Raw genomic sequence first — 18378 nt, 5'->3', positions numbered from 1 at the left:
GCTCATTCTACAATATACAAAGTATATACAATAATACACTTACAATTTGCGAATTAGTTTCTAGTACTAACAAACATGAGTAAATAAATAATGCAGAAAGACGTTTGAGATTTGATTTCAATGCAGGGCTCCTGCAACAGCTCATACATGTTTCGACCTTATTAGGTCTCCTCAAAGCGACTTATGCAGAAGCTCTGAATTGAAGATAAATCTCTCCCGTCATAAAAGAATTACAAAAATATTATATATAGGACGTTACAACGCCATCTAATAACAATTATAGTAGCAATACGAAGATTTTTTAGTCGCTCTGAGGAGACCTAATAAGGTCGAAATACGTATAAGCGGATGACAGGAGCCCTGCATTGAAATTAAATATCAAACGTCTTTCTGCTGTACTATTTCAATTATCACTTTTTATTATTGTTAGGTATACAGGGTGGCGCACCGAAAACGAAACAGATGCATTTACTGGCAGATGATTCCTTTAAAAAAAAAACGCTTGGACCCGTCGATTTTGTTATTGAGGGGGAAACAAAATTGGCATAAAATCACATTAACATTTGCAGCCCCCTAAGCGGGGGTGGCACCATCCCTAAAATCTTAAATGGAAAGGGGGGTCGAATGATCCATCATTTAAAAGGTCTTTCAACTCCCTTTACAATGATGTAAAATTCATGTACTTCAATTCAGTAGTTTTGGAGATTTATTGATTTAAAGTTTAAATACATCATCATAAGAGGAGATCAATACATAGCAGCAAAGTTGTTAAAAAATAAAGAATGAACTGACCTGTCAGCCGAGTAAATGTTGAAAATTACCACCATTACTTTCCATGCAATAATAAAGATTTTGCTGAAAACGTTGCCGGACATTTTGCAATATTTGAGGAGTAATTTGATGGCACTCATTCACAATTCTTTGTCGTAAATCTTCTAAGGATGTTGGCTGAGTAGCATAGATTTTGCTTTTTAAGTAACCCCACAAAAAGAAATCCAAAGGTGATAAATCTGGCGATCTTGGGGGCCATTCAACGGCACCTCTTCTACCAATCCATTGACCTGGAAAGGTCTGATCTAAATAATGCCGAACTCGTAATGCGTAATGTGGTGGGGCACCATCCTGTTGGAACATCAACATATTCTCAACGTATCGACCATCATTCTGATTTTCAATTATATCTGTTAGCGCAGGATCTATGGCATTTTGCAGTAATTCCAAATACATTTCACCAGTCAAATTTCCAGGTAAGAAAAAAGGACCAACCAAATGATCGCCAAAAATGCCAGCCCAAACATTTAATTTTTGTGGCTGCTGTGTGTGTACCTCATGGTAAATTCTGGGATTAGAGTCCGACCAATATCGACAATTATGACGATTTACTTCGCCATTTAAAAAAAAGGAACATTCTTCGGAAAAGCAAATGTTAAATAAAAATTGTTCATCGTTTGTAATTCGTTCACTCATAACTTCACAAAATTCTAATCGCTTATCAAAATCGTCTTCATTAAGTTCTTGTACAAGGTGAATTTTATACGGATGAAAATTATGGGCCTTTAGAATCCGTTGGATAGTACGTCGACTAACACCACACGAAGTTTGCAATTTGCGGGTACTTAATGTAGGATCTACAATAACTTGCCCTAAAACCCCCACTTCTGTTGCTTCGTTCCTTATAGGATTTTCAATATTACGTTTTTTATTGGCGACTGATCCAGTTTCCCGAAATTTAGCTACAAGTTCTAGAACATATTTTCGGTGCACATTATTGTTCTCATGTCGCTCATTAAAAATTTGTGCTGTTCTATTAGCGCACTGATTATTTCCGAAAAATATTTCAATAATTTCAACCCTTTCTGCCGTGGAATATACCATGCTTAATTTATGTATAAAGCAATAAATGATATTTTAACAACAAAGATTGGTCAAATCAATCGCAAACTAATGTACTATTTCCTATTTAAAATAAGTACGTGGCATTCTCTACTTATCTTTCTTCAAGAAACAACTTTTTTTGTCTCAAAGGACACTTCAATTGCTATTTTTATTATTAATAAACCATGGGCGTAGTAAATAAAAGCATTTACTTATCAAGAAAATGCTTTTACTCAAATTTCTTCTGAAAGAAGTACAAACTAATTTGATGTACCTATTAAAGTCTACTTTAAACTTTAAATCAATAAATCTCCAAAACTACTGAATTGAATACATGAATTTTACATCATTATAAAGGGAGTTGAAAGACCTTTCAAATAATGGATCATTCGACCCCCCTTTTCATTTAAGATTTTAGGGATGATGCCACCCCCGCTTAAGGGGCTGCAAATGTTAAAGTGATTTTATGCCAATTTTGTGTCCCCCTCGAAAACAAAATCGACGGGTCCGAGCGTTTTTTCAAAAAAGGAATCATCTGCCAGTAAATGCCTCTGTTTCGTTTTCGGTGCGCCACACTGTATACTGGCAAGATATATAATGGATAGATTTAATGGGCAAATTTATTGGAAAACTATTATAAACTGGATTCCTACAAATAATACTAATAAATTTTATAGAAAACTATTTAAACTAACAACAGTAACTCCGGAATATACAATATTTACAACTCGATACCGTTTTATATCAACAAAGATATAAAATCCTATATATTTACATTAGGGGAAGTTATAGCTAATGTTGTTTTTTGTTTTGACGTAACGGCGGATTTTGAGAACAGCAAATTCAACAGTAACTCACATTAAACCATTGTTTAATTGACTTAATGAACTATAAAAAATATTATTGCTTTGTTTTTAGAACGCCAATAAGAAGCTGGCTAGTAATAAATCATTTGGATATTTCGGGAAACAAGTGTGGCCATTTTCACCAACGCCAACAAAAACGTTACTGTGTATATAAAACGTTGATAGTTTCGCAATGTTTTTATTTACAAAATCTTAAACAGTCATTTGGGGTAATCGCTATTTTTTATTATTATGCTCCTTTCTGAGTAACATCACAACTTGTTCAGTGACAGAACAGTAAGTAACTCATTTGTATCCTAAATTACCTGTATGGTTTAATTCCCTTAAGTTATCTGATCTTTTTTGTGGTGTCAACTAGCTAGAGGACACAATATTCACGTGACGATCAAGCCTATCTTTCCCTATTTAACCAACTCTAAGTTCTTGGTGGATATTACTGTTTCTAATGTACTAACTAGCATCAATGATTTTCTTAATACCTTGTTCTAAAAACGTTAGATCATCTGTAAGTTACTGTATCTTGCATAACCCCATAGTTTTTTGCGATAATTCCAAACAGGCTTGAGAACTTGATTGTAGAGCAGCAACAAAAGAAAGTAAAACGAGCATACCTAATTTCCTTCGGCCAAATAGCTAGACGAACGGGGACCATGGAACTATTGGTAGTAGAAGGACAGGTAGAAGGCCGAAGACCAAGAGGAAGATCTCATGAATGAAGGCAGCAAGCCAATAATATTTAGAGTGTCACCACGTCCTGACAGGGGCTCAAAGACTGAGGAGGTGAGGAGTTTGGAATCACGTCCAAGCAATCAATACATTTTTTTATATTTCAAGCTCTTGCCTTATCTTTTTATCATCTGCTCTCCATCTGAGTTTTGCTTTAAAAGTGATACCCAAATATTTTTCAGTAAACTCATGTGGAAGCTGAACATCATTTGTTGTCAATATGAATCGATTTGGTCTCGTTTAGCTTGCTTTTCCACTTTTTTGTCCAATTGTTGATCTGTATAGGTAATGTACTGCTTCTTCATGATTATTTAAAACGGAGATAATTGTACCAGTAATTCTGTGACAATAGTATCTTGATTTAGTTGAGGGATATCTCTGGTGTATAAAAGGTCTAGCACTGGTCCAACGAAACTTCTTTTACTGATAATATATATCATTCTAGCAGTAGTGAGTACTGTTCTGGTGGGTAATAGCGTAGTTTATGAATTAATCCTTTATTCCATAGTTATCACAAGCTTGGGCCACACTCAAGCAGACGGTGGTGCAAACTATTTTCTCCCCGTGCCATTCTTATGATGTTAGTGAATCTGAGCATTGGGTCAATAGTGGAATAGCTTTCTCTAAATCAAAATTAGTGTGATGGACTTAGATGTCTTTTTTTAATTATTGACTTCAGCTTTTTAGAAGCATTTTTCCATAAAGCTTTGAGATCACAGGAAGGAGTGATATATGACGATACCTCGTGAGGTGGTTTGTCAGGTTTAGGCATCATAATGACTTCCACCACTTTCCATAATTTCGGAAATATTTGAGTCTCTATGAGGCATTGAAGAGGTGGGTTATTTCACAATAGATTTTTTAAGCAACTGCTTTACATCGCTATTCCTAATAGGAGGATTCTGTAAGCTTCTGGGCCGTTTAGATACTTTGTACAGGAAGTAATTGGGCGTTTTTTCAGCGGTTAATTTACCAAGACATTCTCCTATGGATTCTTAAACTAATAAGAAATACAGATGTCAGTATAACAAATAAGGACGAAATCCAAACTATATGGCTCAAATAGTATATTAACTAAAGGTCGTTTGGCCGTCAGCGTCATAGATTTGATCATACCAGTTTTAGATACCCCAATCATTGCTGACAAAGTATATTAACTGCTCCTAGTTTTCCCGGATTCACCTTTTTTAATATAATATATAGTATTATTTTTGTTTTGGATCTAAGAGCAGAACTGTAAGCAATAACTGTTATTCAAAGTCTTCCTCTACCAAAGTTGCGTCTACCACAACTTAAGATAAAACTTTTGTTTGGAGCAGTATTTCTCCTGGGAACCCAATTTTTATTCCACCAGTCAACAACGGCACAAATGCAAAATGCAAATGAGATAAATCCAATTGAATCAAATAAATTAATATTATCGTTTTCGGATAATGGATTAAATTTATTGTTTTCGGAAGAGTTGTCGAAAGAATTTTCCGAGAGACACAAAAGTATGCTGAGAAAATTTTTCTGAGCGGACATTCCTTTCGTGCTCGGATAAATAACTCTAAAGATTTACCCATTGAAGCATTAACATTATTTATAAGGTTGACATTCCATATGGGAGTTCTCTTACTAAAAAAATGAGAGCTTTAACTTTTTCACTTTTTCAAATTCATGAGTCAATGCCCAGGAGTAGCCGGCTCTCTTTCCGACAGTATTTACCATCAAAAAAGCTAAATATAGCATAAAATTGTATGTAGTGAAAAAACTATGTAGGAGCAAATGATCAGGAGATCATGCTGTTCACGTTAATTGTGTTTATAAATAACTTAGCGAACTCAAATTATTGTAAGGGATTTCTCCTTCCTTCAAGCTTTCTTGTCGAAAGTACACATTCAATAGTTATCTTTGCTCACTTATAGATAAGGAATTAAAAAGAGGATAAAAGGGATTTCCTTACTCTTTCGACCAAATTTTCAAATAGAACAGTTACTCTCTCAGAAAGAAGACCCGACACAGCCACAGCGCAAAGACTACTTTTTTTTTCGTCTTTATAGAGGGGGGGTCTGGAATCTTCAAAAGACATCTCAGTCCAGGGCGCCGCCTGACTAACAGGAGTGCAGGATTCGTTCTTCGTACTCCCGGCGATAGTTCCCGAGGTACTTTAAAATGCCCTCTCGTCGCCGAGTCTACGCCGAACGCCTACCTGCTAAACCAGACCCTCCTCTGTCATCCAGCGATCCGGAAGCGGAATGGCCGCTGTAAGGCCGGCATCACTTCCGAATCACTACCTTTATTCATTCATTCTCCATTCATACACATCCACACTCTATTCATCAGCAAGGAGGTTCCCTGTCTCGTTTAGCGTTGGTTTAGCAGTCTTTCTTCCTCTTCCTTTTTCTTGATCACTGCACGGATATAGCTGTGTATGTTAGTCCAAACTAATTTATTTTCAATCATTCTCTCAATCATTTCTCTCACTGTAACAAAATTCACAAATGTCTCTCTCTCCATTCTGTTCCTTTCCACTATCCATCTGCTGCAATCTAACATCGTATGTGTCACAGTGTCCGAGTATCCACAGTATAGGCAGAGATGAATGTACTGAGAGAAATTGCAGGAAATACGCTGAGATCGAAAGAGAAGTGAAGACATTAAAAGAAAATGTATCGTACAGTGTATAAATGAATGGACACAAAAAAGAAAAAAAGAATGGAATAACCACATAAGCAGAATGGAGGAGACCCGTGTCGTCAAAATAGCAAGAGATAAGTCAGCAATCGGTAAAAGAAGTATCAGACGACCGCGAAAAAGATGGAGGTACAACCTTTCATAGAGGTATTAATCCGCCAATGAACAGGCAGAATTGCTTATAAAGAGGAAGAAGAAGAGTTACTCTACCATAAAAGAAACGCAGTCCAATAGAAAAGCCTGTAGTAGTTATTGTTTGTACTAAGAATATGGGCGATATCGACTGACTCGACCAATGCTTTCCTTATTATTATCAATTTAATCATTTGTGAGGACTATCGGTACGAAAGAGATGAGTTAAGGGGAGCAGACGAGAGGGAAGAGGAATCACCAACGATTCTTGAAGTTAAAGATGCAGTTAAAAAACTAGCCTGAAACGAATCAATTGGAATAGATAATCTCTCAGCTAAACTATATAAAGAAGGTGGCCATGATACCATTATGGCATTACAGCAGCTTATAAAAGAAATATGGACAAAGAAATTCCTCCCCAATGATTGAAATATTGGAATACTTTGCGCCATACATAAAAAAGAAGATATCTTTAAATGCTCTAACCACAGAGGAATTACGCTTCTAAATGCAGCATATAAAATATTTTCAACAGTACTATGTCACCGTATGGCACCATATGCAGAAAGGATAGTAGGAAAATACCAGGCTGGTTTCAGAGGTGGTAAATCTACAATTCATCAGATTGCAACCCTGAAACAAATTTTGGAAAAAACACTGGAATATGGTATTGATACTAATCAAATATTTATAGACTACAAAGCAGCCTACGACTCTGTGAATGGAAGAAAAATGTTCAAAGCAATGAAAGAGCTAGGAATACCAAATCAGTGGGTAAATTTAACAAAACTAACTCTTGAAAAAGTTGAATGTAGAGTACGAATTCAGGGGGAACTGTCTGAAACCTTTTAAAACAAATAATGGGCTGCGCCAGGGAGACCCTTTCTCCCGTATACTGTTCAATCTGGTTCTGGAAAAAGTAATACGTATGTCACAAATCACAACCACTGGTTCAATATATAATCAGTGCAAATCCTGGCCTATGCTGATGATATCAATATTGTTACGAGAACGGAAAACGCTGTACAAGAGACGTATGTAGCATTAAAGAATCAGCTACAAAAATGGGTTTAATAATAAACACCAACAAAACGAATTATATGAAAATAAGCACGCAACCACAAATCCTATGACCACTCATTATAGAAAACGACATCATCGAAGCAGTGAACGAATTTGTATATCTGGGGCGCTACTTAACACTGAAAATAATACTACCGCAGAGATAAACCGCAGAATTTGCACAGCCAACAGATGCTATTTTGGGCTCAATGTTCTCCTTAAATCCACAAAGACCTGGACTAACAAAATATAATGAAAACATGTTAGGATGTTTCGAAAGAAAAGTACTAAGGCGAGTCTATGGAGCAGTGAATGACCATGGAGTGTGGAGAAGACGATACAACTTCAAACTTTATAGAATATATCAAGAACCTCATATCGTAAAACATATTAAGATAAGACGTCTGAGGTGGATAGGACATGTAATGCGGATGGAACAAAATGACCCAGCTAGAAAAACGCTCTTGATAGACCCATTAGTCAGAGAAGAAGAAGAAGACCCAGAACAAGGTTCCTTGATAACATCGATGAAGACATGCGAAATATGGGAATACGTGCTTGGCGGAGAAAGGCGATGGAGTTTCTTTTCTGTCTTGCTGCTGTAACAATGGTCAAAACTTGGAGATGTATTCCTTCCATTTCCATTGATTCCTTGTGTTGTATTTATTTTGATCCAGTAAGACTTGCTCTCGACTCCTCTAAGGGTCTTCCAGTCATCAATTATGAACACCTGCCTAAATATTTGCCGATGGCAAGCTCTGGGAAATAAAAAAGCAAAAATGTATGTTTTGCTACACTACGACCAAATAACAATTGCCACCAATTGTCTAGATTTGGGAGAGGGAACTGTGGTTAGGCATTGGCATTAAATTACTACAAATATAAAGAAAAATGAAATTTCAGAAAATTGTAGGTATTGTAAAATTTGTAAAATGTGCAAAATATACAATTCTAGTTTATTTTATTTTTTAGATTTATGTTAAACTTTTTATATTTTTTGAATTGGTCTTGCTTTTTGGACTAACATGAACGATTATTTAAAAACAATGTAAAATATGTAAAATACATATTTTTAGATATATAAAATATTTATATTTAAATTATTTATCGAACAATTCCACTGCGACGTTTTCAGATCTATTGTGGTCCTCTAATCCTAGATTACATTCTCATCTTCTTAAAGTGCCCTCTCCTCAATGGAGGTTGGCTACTACAATTGCAAACTCTTTTCTGTCTTCAGCTGTTCTTATTACTTGTTCAAAAGCCTGTCAATTGTCAGATGTTTTTTAGCCACGACAGTCATTTCCTTTCTAGTTCTCTCTTTCCCTCGATCTTTCCTTGACCTGACCCTTTTTCAAAGGTTTAATAGCTTCGAGACTAAACCTTCCATGTAGCTCTTGCCGGTGGCACTGACTGTTTTCCTGTCTATGCTTATTAGGTCTGCTGTAAATTTTGGCGAATGTTCTACAATGTTTCGCCTGTATTTGTCCTGGTAAATTCCTCCACCATTCCAGAGATTTGTGAGCTACCCACTTTCTTGTAGCCGTTCTTGTTACTGCCTTTACAACGCCGTAGAAGGATTCTGGTCCAAGGAATGGCATTAATGAGCCTTGTTCCATCTGCTTTTTCGTTAACTTTATGATCCTCGTGCACTGGTACCGAGCCTACCGTAACCTTCCTATGGTCTCCTAGTTTATTTAGGGCACCCACACAAAATCCCTTACTAGCTTAGAATTTAGATCTATGGACTTGACTGCCTTAAGCGCTACCTGGATATCTGTGAAAATGGCCGGGTGTATTATCCCCCCTAATTATATTTAACATATACACTTTTATCACATTACGCCTAGTTTTTAAGAAATGGCAAGATGAAGTAACAATAGTAGAACGATTCAGATACCTGTGATACATTCGAGGTAGCTAGACAATATTATAACTAGACTGGACATGATAAGCAGAGACCATGGCACAAAAATAAATACTAAAACTCAAGTAATGATCATGGATATCTGAAATAATCAACATAATGAGAAATTTGGTAGGGTATTTGGAGTGCACAATCCAATAAGGCGTTTTGGTCTCACAATTATGCAATCCATATAACATGTCGAACTCAGCCTAACATACCTTCTTTATAGTTCCTACTCAAAATTTCCCGTTTGGAGCACTTGCCAACAAAAATAAACCCTCGTTGAATGGGTTAGGGTCCACATTTCTCCACATGAATAAGTAGCTGAAGTGCAGCGGAAAAAATTGTGGATCTGTTGTGGATTTTGGTTTTGGAGATCTTATGATGAGAACAAAAAGAATGGAAATTTTTGTAAATACACACACACAAACTATATTTACAAACAAAAAAATCAAACTTACCATATCAGAAAAATGAAGAAATTTGTCCAAAAGAAATTTAAACTCACCTGTAAAAAAAAGAGATTGTTAGAGAATTTAACAATTATTTTTATACTTATATATAAGGAAAAAATTCCGAAAATGGAGCCGTCCATCTTATAAGTAAAGTTGTCTTTACATCTAATGATTTATTTGACCATATTATATCATCATTTTATCACGCAATCATTTTATTTTGCAACAGTTTAAGGAATTTTTTTGGTATGACTAGATTTAAAAAAAAATAGTCCTTTGGTTCTTTATAATAATATTCCAGATTTATTGTAGTGTACTCATTATATTTAGGCGAGGAAAAGAAGCACTTAAAAGCACTAAACCTGCCAATTTTCCGCAGCAAGATGAGTCGCTGTGCAACTTTTTGCATTCGATTCGGGAAAGTGTCGGGAGAGTTTGTGAACAAAATTCATGGTGGTAAAACGAAAATTGCATTTTGTGCATAACGAAAATGCATTTCCAAACTACATAGAAAATAAAAAATTTGCAACTCAGAAAATATTGTCAGGAATGAGTTCAATTTTGTTACTAGGGAGTTTTCGAGGTCGCTGAATACAAATATGATAACGAAGATGGTCCTAGAGTTACCTGGTGTCAATGATGGATCTCGTCTTCTGGAGTATGCTAATTTCATTCTAAATCAATCGACAGTCATTACTCGAGTGTTTTAGAAGTCCCTGAACACGAATATGATAACGACGATGGTCATCGAGGTAACCGGTGCCCAGAAAGGACCTCATCTCCTGGAGTTTTATGTTATTTTTATTCGAAATCAGTTTAAAGTCATTACTCGGGGAGTTTTCGGGGTCGCTAAATACGAATATTATGACGGCTGTGGTTCTCGAGCTACCTGCTGGTGGTTGGACCTCGTCTTCTGAATTTTTATGTTATTTTCATTCAAAATCTGTCAAAAGTCATTACAGGGGGGGGGGGGGTTTTAAGGTCGTTAAACAAGAATAATACGACAACGATGGTCTCTAAGGTATTTGGTGCCCAGAGTGGCCGCCTCTTCTGGAATTTCATGTTAAGACCTCTGAAGAGGTTTACGCTGGCCAACAGGTACCAGATTTCGAGTAAAAATAACATAAAACCACTGGATACGAGGCCACACTGGGCACCAGGTATCTCGGGGATCATCAATGTTATAATATTCGTATTCATCGACCACGAAAACCCCGCGAGTAATAACTTTTGACAGATTTCGAATGAAACTACATAATATGAAATTTTAGAAGACGAGCTTCACCCTGGGCACCAGGTAGATCGAGAATTATCGCCGTCTTAAAATTCGTGTTCAGCGACCTCTAATGCCTGGTTGCACCAACAGATCTTAAGCTCCAGCTTAGCCTAGCTCCGTTTATAGCTAGGGCCGCCTTGACTCTCACTTACGTTGTACCATAATTTTCGATTCTTATCTAAGCACGTCTTAACTGAGACGAAATTTAAGATGCAATTCACGTGGCAACCACGTAACTTGTCAATTAGTGAGTGACGAAAAGGGTCAAGATTTTTTTATGTTCATGTGCTAATTTAAATAAGAGCAGTTAACATATGACATAGCATTTTTTTAATGCTCTGTCATATGTTAACAACAAAAAGTCATCAAGTATACATTACAGTAAATGACCATTTACTTTTCTTGTACCTTTTTCTGGAAAAGATATCTCAATCAACCAATAGCATAATCTACATTATCTTATCTTGCAGAAATTCAACAAACATTAAACACTGGCAAAGCTGTAATTTACTGAAATGTGTACTTAATGAGTTTTTCTTGTCATCAGCCGATACATAGTTTTTTTTTTAATTTAAATATTGATTATATCTTAAGTAGCAACTCTCCTTGTTTTATTTATTTTAGAGTGTAACAGATACAGGTGAAAATAAATATATGTGTATCTGTTTTCCACAACACAACTGTCAATTTTTTGAGGTTAGATTGCTCATCTTAAACTCACACAGCAACTTAAGCTGAGAATAACGGGGACTTGAGATTAGGATCGGTTCAAGCTGAAAATTGATCTAAGACTCAATGGTGCAACGCGTATGATTCGTAAGCTGAGCTTAAGGCACGCCTTAAGCTTAAGATATGTTGGTGCAACCAGGCATAAAACCCCTCAAGTAATGACTTTCGACTGACTTGGAATAAAAATAACAAAACTCAGGGAGGCGAGGTCTACTTTGTATTTTCTTTTTACTTTTTGTATTTTGTATATTTGGATTTATTGGGTAATATTTGCCACACAAACGAAAAAATTAAAACAACTTAAATTTCAAATAAATGAAGAAAAATAAAAAACAGAAATCGAATATTCTACAACTGTTTTAAAATATGCTCCGTATTTTTTCAAATAAACGGCCGCTTACACCTGCTCTATGTCGTCGTTTCATTCTATCCAAGAAAAACGATTAGTGATAGTCATCATAAACTAACGCCTGATCGTTGCGAAAGCATTCCATATATTTGATAAATATTTTCCTCTCGCTTCGGCATCCTCTCGAAAACAATAAAAAGACCTATTTTTACGCCCACTTTCGAGTAAGAATAACAAACGTTTAGGTAACGCCTAACGCTCAATTTAGGTCGGCAACGTCTCTTACTAATTACCCATCTCTTTTTATTTAGTGATAGGTGACAAAGTGGCGCGATTTGCTAATTTTTGGCCACATGTGTGCCAGAAAAACGTTAAAAATTAAAATTGAAGTATGTAAATAAGCCGACATGAAAAATCGGAGACCGAGATGAGACCTACATTTTCAACTATAATTTTAGCTTTTCTCTTAGGGTCAATAACCAAAGGCGTTTTCCATATGGGCACATTTAAATAATTATGTCGACTCACAGCTTTCGAAAAGTTTTACGGTCTTGTTACGGGGGTGAATGGAAAAGATCAGAAAATATAATAAAGGCAAACATGAATTCTAACAAATAAATAATGCATTAAAAAGGGGCGATTTGGAAACAAATTGATCAGATAAAGCACATGTACAGACAAACAGGCTTCTATGAGAGTTTGGTGTTACCAAGTACGATTCTTTCAATGAAGGACAGACATAAAGAAACATGAATTTCATCTCAAGGAAATACAGTCAACCAAATTGATCATATGTTTTAGATGATAGGCCCTCCTCAATCTTTTCTCCTTCGTAAGGATGTAGTGGGGTCATGTAATTTGTTTGACTATTTCTGTCCAATTATCTATCTCCTGTACGTGTTGATTTGCGAGAATGAGTAACCAGTCATCTCATTTATTTGGTCCGACAATCGTACTGGAGATCTTCTTCTGGATCTTTTGCCCGCTACGTTACCTTCAACTATCATTCGCTCCATGCCTTCTCTTGTTCTAGTTCTATGTCCAAAATATAGACACATTTTTCCCAGAAATATGTAAAACTAATAAATATTTTAATCTTTTCGCTGTAATCGCAAAATCTATGAATTTGGATATCGACGGGATTTGGTATTGTAATAGAACGGGAAAATTTTAAATATTCGATAAGTTTTAATTGAGCCTGAAATGACAACGATAAATCGTGAATTTCGAGCTGAAGTGATTCATCCCAGATTAGTCCTGATTTCCTGCACAGTTGCATAATTATTTTTATGTATACGATAACTGGGCCCAAAATCCCAGCGGATCAAACAATTTTGCGATTTGCGACAAAATAGAGCGTTTCGTTACAGTGTAGATACTTGAAATGCTCGAGCTATAAAACAGAGTATCTTCGAGAGAATTCCATTCAATTCCTAATGCCTTGATGGTGGCATCAGGATCTAGAGACATGTGAGTACTCTCAGCGTGTTTATTTTGATTGACTATTAAAGAGCTATTATTTGATGCTCATTTTCGAAAAGAAAACCGCATTTTTTAACAACGCGATAAGATCTTCTCGCAAGGAGGATGGTTCTACGCGAGTCTTTGCACCAGAGAGGAGAGCATCGACGTAAAAGTCTCTGTTTAATGCGATACCTCCGAGAGGATGCGCAAAACTCTCATCTTGAGCTAATTACTTAAAAGTCCGAGTTGACAAATATGATGCTGGAGCGGTATTAAGAATGTACGTTTTAATTGGCTCTTGTGGATTTTTACGAAACAAAATTTTTTGATAAACTGCATCATCGGAATATACGAGAATTTGGCGATACATTTTAACCAAGAAGAATGACAAATATGTCATCCTGCAGTTTGGGACCGACCATTAATGTATCATTGAGCGATATTCCCGTTGACGTTTTTGCCTAGCCGTCAAAAACTACGCGAGTTTTAGTTGTGAGACTATCTTGTTTTAATACCACGTGATGAGGAAGATAAAATCCAATTTCTTGGCCATTTACATTATTTGTATACGACATGCGAGTGAATTTCTCATACTCGGTCAAAAAAGTAGAATAGTCCAGTTGCAAAACAGGGTCTTTGCAAAAACGATTTTCTAGCGAATAAAAACGCTTTAACGCGCTATTGTATGAATCACCTAATTTCGTTTTTTTGTCCCCCTTCATATGGACCCAACAGAAACCGACCCAGGGAGAGTCTGACCAAGTTACGGCTCCGGCTACACCTGTCAATACGTGCTCAACACAAGAAAAGAAATTCAAAATCAATTTATTAGAAGAAGACTCAATAAAAGACCTATATAAGCGAAGATTGGACCAAAAGCTAGAAGAGTTTCGGTATGAATAGTATGAATAGAACAAACATACGAACACATAAAAACCTGCATGAAGACAGCAGGCCTTGAAAGAAGCTCTTGGAGAAGTGGACCAAAAATACACCCACCAAACTACGAAATTAACCGAAGACACACTAACATGCATAAAAGAGAAAAAAGAACTCCATATAAAATACCTGAACACAAAAAACTATGAGGACTTGGAACTATACAGAAAAAAAAATAAAGAAGTGAAAAGAAAAGTGGCAAATGAAAAAAATTAAAGATGGGAAAAAACATGCACAGAGATAGAACAGCACATAGGAGGAACGAGAAATTCAGAGTCATGGCGCATCTTAAAGTCGCTCCAAAGAAATAAGACAGAGAAAATCAAGATCGGTCAAATCAAAGAAAACGAATGGCAAGAATACTATAAAAAATTGCTAACCGAAGACCGCCCCAAATTCAAAGAATCAGAAATAGACGGAATAGAAATCTACACACATGACGAAATCGAATTAAGCCTAGCTGAGGTAAAAAGAACGATCAAAACTCTAAAGAACAAAAAAGGAGAAGGTCCCGGCGGAATACCAAATGAATTGATAAAAAACGGATCGGAAAAGTTATTCCGTATGATACATAAAATGTTTGAGAGAGCACTGAATGGAGAAGACTTACCGGCAGAATGGACCCAAGCATATATGACATCAATATACAAGAAAGGAAATAGAAAAAACTGCGAAAACTATCGGGGAATCAGCATTATATCGTCTATAGGCAGACTGTATGGAAAGACCATAAAGGAAAAATTAGAAATATATATACAAGATAAAATCGGAGAAGACCAGGCAGGTTTCACAGCGGGGAAAGCATGCTTAGATCACATTTACACGGTCGAACAACTAATAGAAAAAAGAATGGCCAAAAATGGATCCGTCCATCTGGCTTTTATTGATCTTAAGAAGGCATATGACTCAATACCTAGAACCAAGCTATGGGAAGCAATGGAAGATATCGAAGTTCCACGAAGTAATAAACGCGGTAAAAGCACTCTACAAGAACAACGAAGTAGCTATCAAAACGGGCAATAGAATATGCAGTCCCTTTAAGACGACAAAGTGACTACTACAGGGTTGCTCCACATCCCCCACCCTGTTCAAAATATTCCTTAAAAAAACCCTGAAACCATGGAAAAGAAAGTGCGAAGGAATGGGTATACCAGTAAGGAACGAATATCTATATACGCTAAGTTTTGGCGACGACCAAATAGTGATCGCACAAGACGAGGATGACCTCAGTTTTATGATGAGAAAACTGGAGCAGGAATATACAAAGAATGGGATGGAAATAAACCTAAAGAAAACTGAATACCTAACAACGGCGAATACAGAAATAAAACAGCTGGAAATAGGCGAAGGTAAACAAATCAAAGGAACAGACAAGTATTTAGGTTTCATAATATCAAACAAAGGAACAACGGAGGAAGATATAAAAAATAGACTAGGACAAACAAGAGACTGCATACGAAAATTGAACCCGGTACTATGGGATAAGAACATCAGCATGAAAACAAAGAAAAAAATATATAATACCATGACAAGAAGTATCCTCACTTATGGGTGTGAAAATTGGACAATAAATAAGAAAACCAAAAACAAAATAAGAGCAACAGAGATGGAATTCTTAAGGGAAAGCTGCAGAGTAACAAGAAGAGATAGAATAAATAACATGGAGATTAAGAGGAGAATGGGAATGAACTCCGACATAATAGACTACATCGAACAGAAGAGGTTAACCTGGTACGGACATGTCAGAAGAGCAGACCAAAATCGGTGGATAAATAGAATAACAGAGTGGAGCCCGATAGGAAGAAGAAATAGAGGCAGACCCCGAAGATCTTTCAGAGATGAAGTGGACGAAGCAATGAGTAGAAGAAACCTACAGGAAGGGGACTGGCTAAACAGGAAAATGTCATTAAATGGCAACCTTACAATGTATCTACCATTAACATCCCGAGTAGTGTGACACTCGTAATGCACTTCGCACGCTTTTTTTCCGGTAACAAAACTTGATGCTTGGAATTTCTTCCATTTCCCAGAAGCTATTTAAATAGACAAATATTTTGTAATCGAGACGATTTATTATTAATTCACCTGCAACAATCCAGCCCAGTTGAGTTTTTTGGAAAACAGTATTAGGCTGATTTTTCAACGATATTTGACCTACACTGAGAAGTTTGTAAAATAATTGTATTCATTGAATTTGCAAAATTCAGGATCAGCTAACACGATATTTTTTGTTATTTCGAGTTGAGTAGGATTTATTTGAATCGACGGCATTGTTTTGCTGATTTGTCGTAAAATCAAAAATTTAACAGTTTTTTGAAATTTGCTAAAAAGCTGATCTTCTTCTGAAAAGCTTCCGTAAAAAGACGCACATTATATGGTAGACCATCAAAAACTACAATGTCTATACAAAATGTTGGAGAGCATTTCCCCATTGAAGGGACAACTCGATGATGTCACAAAATGAAAAAAGACAAAAAAACAAAGATTTCTTGCTGCCAGTGTAACATTGTAGTATGTATGTATTGTTTTAAGATAATTCATACATGACAAATACTGTTATTTTATATGATTTTCTATAATAAAAACGTTTTTGTGTTCCCTCCTTTCATTGAGTTTTGCAATTAGTGGAACATAATTATTGGGTTCTACATTGGGTCTAAAATAAACCCCTGGACAAAATTAACGCACCACTCATATTTTTCTCAATAATCTTTATTTATTGATAATTTACTGTACGACAGTTGCCTAACGACCTTGTTTGACAGTGACAGTTGTTATGTAAGCTAATAATAGTCTTGTTTTAACAATAATTTTTATTAAAATTCGTTTTAGACTAAAAGTGAGTTAAACTTTTCATAATGAGTGCCGATTAAAGCAAACTGCTTGTGAGAAACAATCTTTTTATTGTGATATTTTTAATCACATGCATGTTTAGAAGTTCATTTGCATAAAAATCAAATAAAAAAATGAACCGCCAAAGAAATTTGTCAATGGAGGAGGCAGTGCGAGCATTGACTCTCCTAGATGAAGGATATTCAATGCGATACATTGCAGGTTTGTTAGGAAGACATCATTCCAGGATCAGTCGCAAGGTGAGGCGATTTAACGAAACAGGGTCGTACCATCGAAGACCAGGGCAAGGGCGAAAATGTTGCACTAATCAAATTGATGATCGTTTTTTGAGACAACGTGCTCTCAGAGATAGGAGAGTCACCAGCAATTTGCTAAAAAATGAACTAGCACATGTTCGAAATGTCGCGACATCGTCTCGAACAGTTAGAAGACGTTTACATGAAGCAGAATTAAGCAACAGGAAACCGGCCAAAAAACTCTTGCTTACCAGAGAACACAGGGTTTAGAGATAGAATTTTGCAAGATTTCATCAAAATTGGACCATCGATGATTGGAAACGAGTTCTTTTCTCCGATGAGACTAGCGTAAGCCTAAAATGATGAAGCGTAAGCTCCAAATGGTCGTGAGCGTGTCTGACGAAGTCGAAGAAAAAGGTTTGCCAGCTACAATATCTCTCCTAAAGTACCTTTTGGTGGTGGCTCTAAAATGTTTTGGGGGGAAATTTGTTTTAAAGCTCGTACGGAATTGGTCCCCATACGTACGAGGTCTATGAATGCATTATTACTTAGACAACATTATTGTCGAACATGTAATGCCTTTTGCTCCGTTTCTTGGACCTTATTTTTTATTCATGCAAGACAACGCTCGTCCTCATGTGGCTCGACAGGTTATTGGATACCTAAATGATGTTGATATTCCATTATAAGAGTGACCACCTAACAGTCCGGACATGAATCCTATAGAACATCTATGGGACTATCTCAAAAAAAAAAAGATTCGAAGTCGTAGACTCATTATTGCCAATCACAACCAACTCGTTGAGGCCGTTATTGAAGAATGAGAGAATA

General features: G+C 36.2%; 1 protein-coding gene across 5 annotated transcripts in view; it reads right to left on the bottom strand.

Moving 5' to 3' along the window:
- Nucleotides 1–18378, bottom strand: part of LOC140439927 (uncharacterized) — a 309270-nt gene that overhangs the window by 209545 nt on the left and 81347 nt on the right. Inside the window, exon 2 of one of the 5 annotated variants that reach the window (XM_072530111.1) lies at nt 9708–9754. The exons of the other annotated variants lie outside the window; for them this stretch is intronic. The gene's annotated coding sequence lies outside the window, so the exon portion shown is untranslated. The remainder of the gene's footprint in view (nt 1–9707; nt 9755–18378) is intronic. 5 annotated transcript variants of the gene reach the window in all.

The sequence above is a fragment of the Diabrotica undecimpunctata genome, chromosome 4 (assembly GCF_040954645.1).
Source record: "Diabrotica undecimpunctata isolate CICGRU chromosome 4, icDiaUnde3, whole genome shotgun sequence".
Classification (NCBI taxonomy): Eukaryota; Metazoa; Arthropoda; class Insecta; order Coleoptera; family Chrysomelidae; genus Diabrotica; species Diabrotica undecimpunctata.
Note: the sequence above shows the minus strand (reverse complement) of the source record. Positions and strands in the feature narration are given on the sequence as shown.